Genomic DNA, 13,055 nt, shown 5'->3' on the forward strand with positions numbered 1-13,055 from the left:
AGTTGAAAATGCAGAAATCACCGGTCTTCTGTGTCGCTCGCGCTGGGAGTTGGAGACTGGAGCTGTTCCTATTCGGCCATCTTGCTCCGCCCTCTCGATCTATTTTCTTTTGAAAAGTCTCTTTGAGACCTTAATTTGTTGCTCCAATCTGAACTAATTTTTCTCCAGGCTTGAATTGAAGCACAGCTGATGCCTAGGGCTTTCCCATCTCCTCAGTCTAAAAATGCCTTTCTTTTTCTTTCTCTTTTCTCAATTCTAGGCAGTCTCCCTTAAGGTTAGAGACATTCCCAAAAGATGTTGCTTTTGCTTAAACATATAGTACACTGCAGACAATTGCAAACGTTTCTTCTTAATACATTTTATAAACTCTTTCCAATAGTTTTAGTATATTTTATTATTTTTCATTTGAGTATATATTTATTTAAAATGCAGCAGTAACAACATGATAATAAATTGTCATTTACAAATATGTACAAAGAAGCACATACTCTTTGATATGTTTTCTTTACATGTAATTTAAGTATAGCATTATTATTATTTGGTACCAGAGTCAGAGATGCTATTTAGATTCTTGAGCTTTGGCACATTTAGTAACATCAAAATGATTTTCTAGTCAGACAAAGAAAAGAACTTCAAAACTAGTGTATTGTCCAATGCTTCAGAAGTAGTTCCTTTGCAGTAAGATCCATCTCCTTACATGAGAAATCATTAATAGGGAGAACTTAAACTTCCAGGTCTCATTCTTGATTATCACAGCAGAGCAGCAGATCATCAGGAATACCATAAGAGCTGCCATTAGAGGTAACACCCAGGGACACAAACTCACCCTCTGGTGTTTCAAACCAAATATCTCTGACAGTCAGAGATAGCTTTCATGGTAGACATTGCACTGGATAGTATTCAAGTTTGATGACAGCAGCATCATGCTGCTGCAGGCATGATGAATTCTCCCTGAGCCAACTGTCATCTTTCAGAGCTTCATAAACACTAATTTCCTTTTCTTGCAATTTCTCCTTGCCATGGTTGACATATGGATACTGAATTGAGGAATTGTCCCTCTAGATAATGACATTCTTTACATTTTCAGCAGTCACACAAAGTTTAAGAGTGATTTGAGCTTCATCTCGGTTGTGATTCAAATGAATCAATCAACTGAAGTTCTCCTTGGGGATAGATGGAGCTGACATGAAGAAAATCAGGCAGTTGGTATTAACTGGATTTTCCATTATGATAAATTTAACTAACATCTTGGTATATTTCTTCAAGGCTGCATCTTGGCATTTGAAGATATTCACATGTGCTTTAAGTAAATCTTTCTTCTCCATGCCTTCCCTTCTTGGCACGGAGACCACAAGAATTGTCACATCCAAGTCTTTGAAGACCAGCTCTTCTTTGTCAGCTGCAATGACATCTTTCCAAAGGGAAAGGGCACAGTCTTGCAGTTTCATTAGGACACCATCCAGGACACTAATCATAGGGGTGATACACATCAGCAAAAGAATTGTAGGCTGGTTTTTATCAAAGACTCATCCATTTCCAATACTGTACAGCACTGAATATGCAATTTGATCAGCTGCTTCTTTCACAAGGACCCTGATTGGTTCAGACATAACTGGGAACATTGGGTACAAATTCAGCACCTGCAAAATGAGCCTCATTGATAGAGATGACTTGACTCCCTTTGTGGGAGGAAGTCAGGTCACTTCTACCATGGAATCAACTCCCATTTTTATGACATCACTGCCTAATGATTCTATTAAATAGATTTTGTCAATGTACAGAAAAAGGTAATACAATGTGACTTTTTTCAATGGTAGTTATAACATGTTTTCTGACAATAGTTCTCCCTCCCTGCCTACCAAGTGTAAAAAAGGTATCATCAACATATGACTAAAGTAAAAAGAACAATAAAGTAAGAGATTCACATTTGCTAAAAAGCATTTCAGAATTAGGTTGCCTTTTCATGGACATATTATACAAAGCATCAAGTAGTCACAATTGAGTGGAAATTCTGAAGATGCTCAAACACCACAGAGGAGTGCCTACAATATATAGACCATGCATACTTTTATTTTGTTCAATTAAATTATTATTATTTTAACATTATAATGTACATTATTTAGAAAATCAAACAGTCCTACAGAATTATAATGAGAAAGAGCAGCCCCATGCCTCACTACTGCCTACACTGAAATGTCACTCCCTAGAAACAACCACAGTCCACTATTTAAGCATATTTTGTTATGTGCCCAAAACATATCCTTATACCCCTCTTCATTATTCACTTTTAGGACAAGAGGAGATAGTAACAGGTAGTGGATAAATTCTTACTTGTTTATTCCTTTTGTGTCTCTGTTTCCTTTTCTGTAAAATGGAGACAAGAATACAGCACAGGTTTGTTTGAGGATTCAGTGATTTGACACTTCTGTAACACTTAGAAAAACACAATGTCACAATAATCATTGTTTAATCATTCTCAAGTTTTGTCATTTATTTACAGTTAATTAACATAATGTTTGAATTCTTATGGTACCCCTTTTCCCACTGTCTTAGTCCGTTTGTGCTACAGTAAGGAAATACCTAATACTGGATAATTAATAAAGAATATAAATATATTTCTTATAATTCTTGATGCCAGAAAGTCCAAGATTAAAGTGCCAGCAGTTTTGGTGTCTGGTGAGGCAGCTCTCTGCTTCCAAGATAATGCCTTTTTGCTGCATCATCCAGAGAGCATTCAAACTATGTCCTCACATGGTCAAGAGCAAAAGTAGCAAAAGTGCTAAGCAAATATTTGAAGCCTCTTTTTTAAGTGCATTAATCCCATTAACAAGGGCAGAGCCCATGTGACTTAATCATTTTCCAAAAGACCCCACATTGTAATACCATCACCTTGGAGTTTAAATTCCAACGTTTGAATTTTGGAGGGACAGTTGCATTCAAACCATAGTACTCATCTACACACACGCAAACATACTTATTCTCTCATATTTCCAATATAAATATATATTTGTTTGTATTTAAATTTGTACTAATTGTTTACAATATTTTTGCTACAATGAGACATGGAGAAAATTGGGGCTGGGTGTGGTGGCACACGCCTGTAATCCTAGCAGTTTGGGAGGCTGAGGCAGGCGGATCACTTGAGGTCAGGAGTTCGAGACCAGTCTGGCCAACATGGCAAAACCTTGTTTCTCCAGAAAAATACAAAAGTTAGCCAGGCCTGATGGCACATGCCTGTAATCCCAGCTACTCAGAAGGCTGAGGCATGAAAATTACTTGAATCTGGGAGACGGAGGTCACAGTGAGCTGAGATTGTGCAACTGCACTCTAGCCTGGGTGACAGAGCGAGACTTTGTCTCAACGAAAGAGAAAGAAAGAAAGAAAAAGACAAAAAAAAGAAAAGAAAGAAAAAATGTGGACAACATTTCTTTTTTGCCAATAATTCGTTTTTCCTAATAAAATGCATTTTTAGTTCATTTGCTTAGCGTTCTCTGAGCACTCTCCTCAGTAATGCCAATTGTCTGCCACACATCGTGTAAACATCATCTCAAAACAATCAAATACATCTCCTGTCTCTTCATGTTCATTTCTTCCCACAATAAATATCCCTTGAAGAAACTTCTGTCTTCCTACTCCAATTTGTAAGAGTTTCAGTAGGCCTACTGTTGTCCTAGGATTTCTTTTTTCACACATCTCGGGCTTCCTTTCACCTCTAATAATGGTCCCTAATTCCCTGTTGTTCTTTTCCTTGGCGTGTTCACAATTGTTAGAATGACACTGAATGTCTCAGTTCATTTCTTCTGCTATAAAAAATACCACAAACTGGGTAATTTATAAATAATGGAAATGTATTTATCACATTTCTGGAGCTGGGAAGTCTAAGATCAAGAGACCAGCAGATTTAATGTCTCTTAAGGACTTCCTCTGCAACTAATATTGTGCCTTCATTCTGCGTCTTCCAGAGGGGATACATAATGTGTCCTCTCATGGTGGAAGGGCAATAAAGGAATAGGCCACTCCCTTCAACCTCTTTTATAAAAGCACTAGTCTCACTCATAACAATGGATACCTTATTACTTAATCACTTCTCCTAAATCTCCACCTCTTAATATTATCACATTGGATATTAGGTCCCAATATATGAATTTTGTAGCAAAATATCTATTTAAATCATAGCATTCTACCCTGTCCCCCTAAATGTGTGTCTTTTTTATATTCAAAATACAGTCAATACATCCCACTAGTCTTCCAAAATTGACACTTTCTCTAGCACTAACTCAAAAGTCTAAAGTCCACAGCCTCGTATAAATATTATCTAAATCAGTTATGAAACTCAAAGGTGTATTTTATCCTGAGACAAATTGTCCTTCACTTGTGAGCCTGTGAAACAAAACAAGCTGTGGGCTTCCCAGATTACAAGATAGGAAAGACAGGATGAACATTCTCATTCCAAAAGGAAGAAATAGGAAAGGAGAAAGGGATAACAGCTCCCAAGTAAGTCCAAAATCCAACAGTGCAAAAAACATTAAATCTTAGGCTGGAGAAAAATCTTCTTAGACCCTATGTCTTGCCTTCTGGACATACTTGGGTAGGTATTAGTTGGGCCTCCAAGCCTTTAGGAAGCCCAAACATAATGGCTTTGCTGGGAGCAGCCCAACCAGCAGCTCCTAGGGGTTAGATTTGGGTGCCTACAACTTTCCCATGCTGTGGTAACTCCCATGCACATCGGTAACTCTATAGTTCTGGAGTTTCAGAAGCAACCCTGCCCCCATAACTCCACTAAGCACTGCCCCATTAGGGATTTTCTGCAGTGGTCATGATTCTCTGGCTCTGTTGGGCATTGCCCTAGAAGAGACCCTCTGTGATGGCATCACTCCCATAGTTCCACTAGAAATTGCCCTAGCAGGGAATATCTGTGGAAGTCCTGCCCTTGTGGAAGTTCTCTGCCTGAACCTTGAGAGTCTCTGATGCATTCTTTGAAATCTGGATGGAGGTAGCCTAGATGCCTCCAGAGTTCTTATGCTTCATGTGCCTGTAGGATTTCTATGTTACAGTTTTAATTTAGACATCCTTATTGTCTGAGAAACTTTAGTTTTTGCTCTTAAGACGTTAAACTTACTGAATGAAACCCACTCATATTATGGAGGGTAATCTGATTTATTGAAGGCCAATTGATTTTTAACGTTAATTACCTCTACAAAATACCTCCACAGCAACATCTAGAATACTGTTTGTGCCAGAAAAATGGGCTCCATATTCAAGCCAATTTAACACATAAAATTACCTATCACTGTCTATGGCCACGCTACCCTGAACGTGTCTGACCTTGTCTAATCTCGGAAAATTACCCATCACACTTTCATACTAGCACTATGCAACCATATACTAGTCCTGTACTAGCCTCATACTGGTGTTTTCATGGGCAAAAAAGTAGCTGATCTGATGAATTCTGATCACTGTTGTATGCATCAAACACCTAACAGGTTCTGAAATGTCTCTGTCCTTTAGCCTCTTGGGCTTGCCTATCTCCAGGCAGAGACAGGAAAAAAAAAAAAAAAACTACCAGTCTCTGCCCTTTTTATTCCATCCTTTTGGATAGAAGCTACATGGGTAATCCTATCAGCTGCAAACATCAGGACAGGCTCTATTATTTTCATGGAGCAAGAATTGCTAAGCTCCATGTTGTTTTGGTGTCTAAATTACTTGCTCATTAAAGCCTTACATTATAAAAAACTGATAATATTTTATCCCCATCTGAGTTAGACCAACAAACAGATTGTGTTTTGAAATGTGAGAATGTGAGATTTGGGAGGGACCATGGGTGGAATGATATTGTTTTGCCGTGTCCACACACAAATTTATCTTGAATTGTAGTTACCATAATCCCCACGTCGTGGGAGGAACCTGGTTGGAGGTAATTGAATCATGGGAGCAGTTACCCTCATGCTGTTCTTGTGACAGTGAGTGAGTTCTCATGGTCCTGATGTTTCTCTAAGGGGGTTTCTGCTCCCCCACTTTGCTCAGCACTTCTCTCTCCAGCTGCCATGTGAAAACGAAAGTGTTTGTTTCCCCTTCTGTCATGAACGTAAGTTTCCTGAGGCCTCCCAATCCATGCTGAACTGAGAGTCAATCAAACCTCTTTCCTTTATAAATTACCCAGTCTTGGGTATGTCTTTATTACCAGTGTGAGAATGGACTAATACGGATATCGATTCAGCAATTATTTTAGTCTCTCTCTCTCTCACCCCCACACACACACTCAGAGAGAACATGCACAAAGACACACACATAATGATATTTACTAGATGACATAATTAGAGCAAACAAGGAGTGCAATATATTTGTAGATATACAATCCATCATCTATTTTAAAACATAATTTTATATGTTTTTTAAAACTTTGACTATTACTAAAAAGTAAACCTTTTTTTTTCAGGCCACCGTATGTATTCAATTAATATGTAGGAGTTCTAGGAAGAAAGATAAAATGTTCCAACTTAAGTCCAACACATTAACCACATAAAAGTCCAACATTAACTGTAAAAATGAGCAGTACTGTATTTTAGTACATGTAAGATGCCACGATAATAATTAGACAATTTCTTATTTTATATGCCAAAACAGTGGCACCTAGACTTTGCTTGAAATAACCATAGTTGTGTGGTTGTGGACAAGATGGGCACATGGCTCAGAAAAATCTGGATGTCTTTTATACAAATGATCATAAAATAACATTTAATTGGTATTTTATATGTATCTTTTTTGTTCAGCTTTATTAATGTATGATTGACATAAAGTACACATTTAGGGAGTACAATATGATGTTTTGATAGATGTATACATTGTACATATTTAGGGAGTACAACGTACAATTTAGGGAGTACAATATATTGTACATATTTAGGGAGTACAAAATGATGTTTTGATAGTTGTATACATTGTGTTCTGAAATGATTACCACAATCATGCTAATTAACATAATCCTAATAATGCTAATTAACATAATCCATCACCTCACATGTGAGTGTGTGTGTCTGTGTGAATCTGTGTGTGTGTGTGTGTGTGTGTGTGGTAAAAACACCTGAAATCTACTCTCTTAGGAAATTTTAGGTATAAAATACAGTATTGTTAACTATAGTCACTATGCTGTATATTAGGTCTCCAGGGCTTATTCATCTGATAACAGGAGAACCACTATCTATTATATTGTTTTTATTATTTTTTTGAGATGGAGTCTCACTCTGTTACCCAGGCTGGAGTGCAGTGGCACAATCTCAGCTCATTGAAACCTCTGCCTCCTGGGTTCAAACGATTCTCCTGCCTGAGCCTCCAGAGTAGCTGGTACTATAGGTGCGCTCCACCACGCCTGGCTAATTTTTGTATTTTTACTAAAGATGGGGTTTCGCCACATTGATCAGGCTGGTCTTTAACTCCTGACCTCAGGTGATACACCTGCCTCAGCCTCCCAAAGTGCTGGGATTACAAGGGTGAGCCACCGTGCCCTGTCTATTTTTTCCCAGCCACCGGTCATCAAGTAAAAATTAGACTAATATGTCATTCTGAGCTAGATTCTTTAGATTTCTCATATAAATGAGATCATAAAATATTTGTCTTTCTGTATCTGGCTTCTTTCAGTTATTCTAATGTACCCAAGGTTCATGCATGTTGTTGCAAATGGCAGGATTTTCTTTTTTAATGTCTGAATAATACTTTATTATATATATAGCTATATATGTATATGTATCATGGACACTTACATTGTTTTTATATTGTGATCATTGTGAATAATGTTGCAACAAACAAGAGAGTACAAATACCTCCTAAGATATTGATTTTGTTTACTTTGAATAGATACCCAGAAGTATGTTGCTAGATCTTATGGTAGGTCTATTTTTAATATTTTTAGTGTTTTGAGTAATCACCATGCTATTTCCCATAATGGTTGAACCAATTTACATTCCCCCAAGCACTGTATAAGAGTTCTCCTTCTTTTACCATTTTGACAACACTCTTTCCTTTTTGAGAATAGCTATTCTAACAGGTGTGATGTGATATCCAATTGTGGTTTTGACTTTCATATGCCTGATCATTAGTAATTTTGAGCACCTTTTCATATACCTGTCAGCCATTTGTATGCCTTTGGAAAAGCTTATTTATGTCCTTTGCACATTTTTAAATCAGGTTATTTTAATTTTGTTCTTTTTAGCCAATATGAGTTACATATGTATTGGATATTGCCCATTATCAGATATGGGCTTTACAAGTATTTTTCTCTAGTCTGTAAATTGCCTTTTCATTATGTTGAGTTTCTTTTGCTGTGCAGACACGTACTAGTTTGAAGTGGTCCCATTTGCTTATTTTATTCTTTTTTGTCTCTGCATTCAGTGTGAAATTTTTAAAAATCATTGCTGAGACCAACGACAAAGAGGTTTCCTTGTAAGTCTTTTTTTTACAAGTTTTATTGTTTCAAGTATATTTTTTAAGTTAACACATTTAAATTGATTTTTTATATAGTTTATAAAAACTGTTCAATTTCATTCATTTGCATGTGGCATCATGTTTCCCACCACCACTTATTACAGAAAATATCATTTACCCATTATATATTATCAATGGTCTTGTCAAAGAATAGCTTATCATATGTTTCCACACTCTGTTCTGATCTATTGGCCTATGTGTCTGTTTTTATACCAGTACTATACTGTTGTGATTTATAGTTTTGTAATATAGTTTGAAATTGAAAATTGTGATGCATCCAGATTCATTCTTTTTGAGCATGATTGGTTTACCTACATTTAAAAATCTTTTATTTTAATTTAGGTCTTACATAGCATATATGTTTATGGGTACATGGGATGTTTTGATACAAGCATGTGATACATAATTATCACATCATGTAAAATGAGGCACCTATCCTTCCTAGCATTTATCCTTTGTGTTAAGAACAATCCAATTATACTCTTTTAGTAATTTTTAAATGTACAATACAATTGTTATTAACTGTAGTCACCCTATTGAGTTGCTATTAAATATTAGGTCTTATACATTCTTTCCATTTTTTTCCTACTCATTAAGCATCCCCACCTCAAGCTACCCTCATATTACCCTTCCCAGCATCTGGTAACTATTCTTCTATACTCTTATCTCAATGGGTTTAGTTACTTTGATTGTTAGATCCCAGAAGTAAATGAAAGCATGTAATGGTAATCCTTCACTGCCTGTCTTATTTCACTTAGCATAATGACCCAGTTCCATCCATGTTGTTGCAAATGACAGAATCTCATTTTTTATGGCTAAATAGTACTTCACTGTGTATATGTGCCACATTTTCTTTAGCCATTTATCTGTTGATGGACACTTAGGTTGCTCCAAATCTTTGCTATTGTAAACAGTGTTGCCAAAAACATAGGAGTGGACATATCTCTTCAATATACTGATTTTCATTGTTTTGGATATATACCCAGAGGTGGGATTGCTAGATCACAGGGTACCTCAATTTTTAGTGTTTTGAGGAAACCTCCAAACTGTTCTTTATAATGGTTGTACTAATATACATTCCCATTAACAGTGTATGAGGGTTTCTTTATCTCCACATCCTCACCAACATTTGTTATTGCGTGAGTTTTGGATAAAAGCCATTTGAAATGTTTGACTTGTATTTCTCTGATTATAAATCATGTTGAGCATTTTTCACATGCCTATTTGCCATTTGTATGTCTTTTTTGAGAAATGCCTCTTCAAATATTTTTTCATTTTTAATCTGATTATTAATTTTTAAATACAGTGTTTGATATCCTCATATATTCTGATTATTAATCCCTTGACAGATGGGCAGTTTTCAAACATATTCTTTCATTCTGTGGGTTGTCTCTTCATTTTGCTGATTGTTTTCTTTTGCTGCACAGTAGCTTTTTAACTTGATATGATCACATTTGTCTAATTTTGTTTTGATTTCCTGTGCTTGTGGGGTATTGCTCGAAAAATTTTTGTCCAAACCAATGTCCTGGAGATTTTCCCCAATGTTTTATTGTAAGAATTTCATAGTTTAAGGTTTTAGATGTATGTCTTGAATCCATTTTGGTGTGATTTTTGTACATGGCAAAAGACAGGATTCCAGTTTTATTATTCTGGATATATCATTTTCCTAACACCATTTATTGAAAAGAGTGTCTTTTTTCTAGTGTATGTTATTGTCACCTTAGTTGAACATTAGTGCACTGTAGGTGTGTGGATTTGTTTCTGGGTTCTCTATTCTGTTCCATTGGTCTACGTGTCTGTTTTTATGCCAGTACCATGCTATTTTGATTTCTATTCCTCTGAAGTTAATTTGAAGTCGGGTAATATGATTCCTCTAGTTTTCTTTCTTTTGCTCAGGATAGTTTTGGCTATTCTGCATCTTGTATGGCTTTATATAAATTTTAGAATATTTAAAATATTTTTGTGAAGACTGTCATTGATATTTTGAAAGGTATTGCATTCAATCTTTATATTGCTTTGGGCATTATAAGCATTTTAACAAGATCAATACTTCCAATCCATAAACAAAATATTTTTCCATTTTTCCACTTCAATTTATTTTCTCAGTGTTTTATGATTTTTATTGTGCATGTCTTCCACTTATTTGATTGAGTTAATTCCTAAGTATCTAACATTAGTTGTGGCTATTGCAAATGGGTTTGCCTTTTTACTTTTTCACATTGTTGACTGTTGGCACATAAAAATGCTACTAATTTTGTGTATTGATTTTGTATCCTGCAACTTTTTGGAATTTGGTTAATAGCTCTAATACTTTTTTTTTTGTGAAGTCCTTAGATTTTTCCAAATACAATCTCATATCATCTACAAGCAAGGACACTTTGACTTCTTCCATTTCAATTTTGATGCCCTTTATTTTTCTTGTCTGATTGCTCTATCAAAGACTCCCAGTACTATGTTGAACAACACCGGTCAAGTGAGCATCCTTGTTGTGTTCCAGACCTTAGAGGAGAGGCTTTCAGTTTTCCCCCATTTAGTATGATACCAGTGTGAGTCTATCATATATGGCTTTTATTGTGTTGAAATATGTTCCTTCTGTACCCAGATTTTTGAGGGTTTTTATCAGGAAGAGATGTTGGATTTTATCAAATGCTTTTTCAACATTAGTTGAAATGATTGTATCGTTTTCATTCTTCATTTTGTTGATGTGATATACCACATTGATTTATTTGTGTATGTTGAACCATCCTTGCATTCTAGGGATAAATCCCACTTGGTCATGATAAGTGATCTTTTTAATGTATTGTTGAATTTAGTTAGCTAATATTTTGTTGGGGATTTTTGCATTAATATTCATCAGCAATATTGGCCTTTAGTTTTCTTTTTTGGGATATTTCTTTGTCTAGATTTGGTGTCATGGTAATACTGGCCTTGTAGAATGAGTTTTGAAGTATTTTCTTCTCTATTTTTAGAGATAGTTTGAGTAGGATCAATAATAATTCTTTTTTAAATGTTTGGTTGAAATCAACAGTGAAGCCATTGGGTTGCAGGCTTTTCTTTAGAGAGATTTTTTTTTTATTATGGTTTTGATCTCGTTATTTGTTATTGGTCTCTTCAGGTTTTGGGTTTCTTCCTGGTTCAATTTTGGTAGTATTTTTGTATTAGGAATTTGTTCATTTCTTCTAGATTTTCCAATTTATTTACATATGGTTTCTCATAGTAGCTACTAATAATCCTTTGAATTTCTGCAGTACCAGTTGTAATGTCTCCTTTTTAATATCTGATTTTATTCATTTGGATCTTCTATCTTTCTTCTTAGTCTGCTTAAAGGTGTGTCAATTTTTTTTAACTTTTCTAAAAGCAACTTTTTGTTTTATTGATTTTTGTAGTACTTTATTCATTTCAATTTCATTTATTGCTGCTTTGACTTTTATTATGTCTTTTCTTTTACTAATTTTGTGTTTCATTTGCTATCGCTATTCTAGTTCTTTAAGCTGTATCATCAGGTTGTTTATTTGAGAATTCTTATTATTTTCCAATGTAGGCACTTTTGGCTATAAACTTCCCTCTTAGTACTGCTTTTGTAGTATTCCCTAGGTTTTGGTATGTTGTGTTTCTATTATCATTTGTTTCCCACAATTTTACAATTTACTTCTTAATTGTTTTTATTGATTCACTTGTCATTTAAGACTATATTGTTTAATTTCCATGTATTTGCACAGTTTCCAAAATTCTTCTTGTTATTGATTTCTAGTTTTATTATATTGTGATCAGATAAGATGTTCATAATATTTCTTTTTTGAATGTTTAAAGATGTGTTTTGTGACCTAACATACGATCTATCCTCAAAAATAATCCGTGTACTAAGGAACACTGTGTGTATTCTGCAGCCATTGAATGAAATGCTCTGTAAATATCTATTAGATCCATTTCTCCTCTAGTCCAGATTGAATATGATGATTCTGTGTTAATTTTCTGTCTGAAAGATCTGTCCAATGCTGAAAGCAGAGTGTTGAAGTCTCAGCTATTATTGTATTGGGGCCTATGTCTCTCCTTAGCTCGAATAACAGTTCTTTTACACATCTGGCTGTTCCAGTGTTGGGTGCTTATATATTTAAATCTTTTATGTTCTTTTGCTTAGTTGACCCCTTTATCATTAGATAGTGACCTTCTTTGTGTGTTTTTATAGTCTTTGTCTTGAAATATGTTTTTTCTGATATAAGTATAGCTACTTCTTCTCTTTTATTTTGATTTTCATTGTAATGTAATATCCTTTCCCTTGCCTTTATTTTCAGTTCATGTGTGTCTTTATAGGTGAAGTGTGTTTCTTGTAGGCAACAGATCAATGCATCTTGTTTGTTTTTTCATCCATCGAGTCACTTTATGTCATTTGATTGGTGAGTTTAGTGTATTTACATTTAATGTTATTTTTGATAAGTAAGGATTCACTCCTACCATTTTGTTATTTATTTTCTTGTTGTTTTGTCATCTCTTTCTTCTTTCCTTACTTCCTGTCTTCCTTTTTGGGGAAGTCATTTTCTCTGGTTATATGGCTTTATTTCTTGCTTTTTATTATTTTT

General features: G+C 35.1%; 1 pseudogene; it reads right to left on the reverse strand.

Annotated features, from left to right (window-relative positions):
• Window positions 1–638: 638 nt before the first annotated feature.
• On the reverse strand, window positions 639–1,610 carry LOC105537073 (annotated as a pseudogene).
• Between the last annotated feature and the right edge of the window lie 11,445 nt (window positions 1,611–13,055).

This window comes from Mandrillus leucophaeus, unplaced genomic scaffold (genome assembly GCF_000951045.1).
Source record: "Mandrillus leucophaeus isolate KB7577 unplaced genomic scaffold, Mleu.le_1.0 Scaffold1682, whole genome shotgun sequence".
In the NCBI taxonomy this organism is placed as follows: domain Eukaryota; kingdom Metazoa; phylum Chordata; class Mammalia; order Primates; family Cercopithecidae; genus Mandrillus; species Mandrillus leucophaeus.